This window comes from Salvelinus sp. IW2-2015, linkage group LG6.1, assembly GCF_002910315.2.
Source record: "Salvelinus sp. IW2-2015 linkage group LG6.1, ASM291031v2, whole genome shotgun sequence".
NCBI classification, from domain to species: domain Eukaryota; kingdom Metazoa; phylum Chordata; class Actinopteri; order Salmoniformes; family Salmonidae; genus Salvelinus; species Salvelinus sp. IW2-2015.
Genome location: NC_036845.1, coordinates 27,340,535 through 27,342,244, shown reverse-complemented (window position 1 = coordinate 27,342,244; position 1,710 = coordinate 27,340,535). Strand labels below are relative to the sequence as shown.

Here is a 1,710-nt window from a genome sequence, read left to right as displayed (position 1 = left end):
ACAAGGATAGTAAAACCAAACACACACACACACTCATTCACACTGCGCCCCAACACGTGGATCAATAGCCAGCTCGGTAATGGAGCCCCTCCTAAATTGCCCATGTGTTTACCAGCTGTGGCTGTGGGGGAATAGTTATGTCAAGACACAGACAGACAGGGCTTTAATACACCCTCCTTCCTTCACTTCACTGACCAGAGGAAGTTTGTCCAGTGGAATCACTAGCTGGATTGACCACTAAGGCTCAGCCCTGTTCTATTCATTATTGGATGGAAGCACTTCCCTTTTCCAGAGCCAGACTGCTGATCTGTCATTATTCAACAACCAGACTTTTGGGATTTCTCCGCCCCAAATGTAATAATTAAAATAGTTCAGAGAAAACGTAAACACTGTACAATCGGAATGATAAGTAAGATCTATTAAGTTGTGGGTAACACGGTGTTGATTACCTTGTCAACAATATGAGGTTAGGGGTAACTGAATTTTCAGAGCAACACGGAGACAGTGGGAGAAGTTGTGTGTGTACACACAGAGAGAGAATGAGAAAAAGGGCAGAAGAAAGAGGGAGAGATACTATAGAGGAGAAGGGGGGTGCTGTGCACTGCCTTCCCATACAAGGAGAGGTAAGGGGAGAAAAGAAGGGGAGGGAGAGAGAAAGCTAGAGAGAGGGGGGGTAGAAGGGGATACAATGAGGGAGGAGGGTGGAAGAAAGGGAGATTTGGAGAGAGATAGAGTGGAGTGAGGAAGGAAGACTGTGATAAGGCACCCTGCCTCCCGCAACCAGACGGACTGTGCCAGTAGAGAGAGAGAGAGAGAGAGAGAGAGAGGAAGAGAAAAAAAAGAAAAGAGAGCGAGTGACTGGAGCTGAGTATTCCTTGCTGTCGTGCTGTCTTTCTGTCCTGCTGATATATCCTCTGTCATTTACTGAGTCGTCCTTCCCAGGTAAGAAACTCAATCTACAACCCTGAGGGTTCGATTAAGACACTCTGAGTATGTGCATGAGTATTAGTGTGCATGAGTGTGTGGTTCTGTCAGACCCGGGTTCAAAGAAATGTGTATTTGGTATTTCAAATACTTTTTCTTTGACAGTATATTCAAATACTTATTTCAAATACTATTTTCAAGTACCTGGGTTAAATGCCTGGGAGTGTATTTGAGTCAGTGTATTAGAATTTTTCMAAACCTTTCTAAGTGTATTTCCAAATACATGAAAATATTCAACTACTTGTCTTTTCAAARAATATATATCTAAATAYTTACTTTGAATGTATGTGAAAGTAATTGAGATATTTGAAATAGTATTTCAACCCAGGTCTGGGTTTGGTATATGTGTATGTRCTGGTCCCTACTGTACATCTCTATTTGTGCATCCCTTAGTGTGTAAGTTTGTTTTTACATGATGTGTGAGTTGGTATGTATTTGTGTGTATGCTCCTGTTACCAAAAAGGCAAAGGTGATAGTGCTGTCTGCCTCTYTCTCTTCTCTCCCTCCTCTCTACTCTTTCTCTTTCTGCTGAGGGTTTAGAATAAAAGAATAAAGCCGGGTATCTGGTGAATGCTTCAGCATATGTCCCTCTCTCAAACCCTGCATTCATCTTCATGTTTCTCTCCTTCTCGTAACTCCCGCCTACACTGGCATCACTGTGGTTTGTCTTCAGCTTGCATTTGGAAGAGAGGAATCATCTGACCTCCTTTCATGGTGTGTGTGTGT

At 42.8% G+C, this 1,710-nt stretch overlaps 1 protein-coding gene across 1 annotated transcript in view; it reads left to right on the top strand.

The window, feature by feature from the left end:
• The first annotated feature begins 716 nt into the window (after nt 1-716).
• The window catches only part of spon2a (spondin 2a, extracellular matrix protein), a 12,531-nt gene continuing 11,537 nt past the window's right edge, over nt 717-1,710 (top strand). Inside the window, exon 1 of the mRNA XM_023989537.2 lies at nt 717-942. The gene's annotated coding sequence lies outside the window, so the exon portion shown is untranslated. The remainder of the gene's footprint in view (nt 943-1,710) is intronic.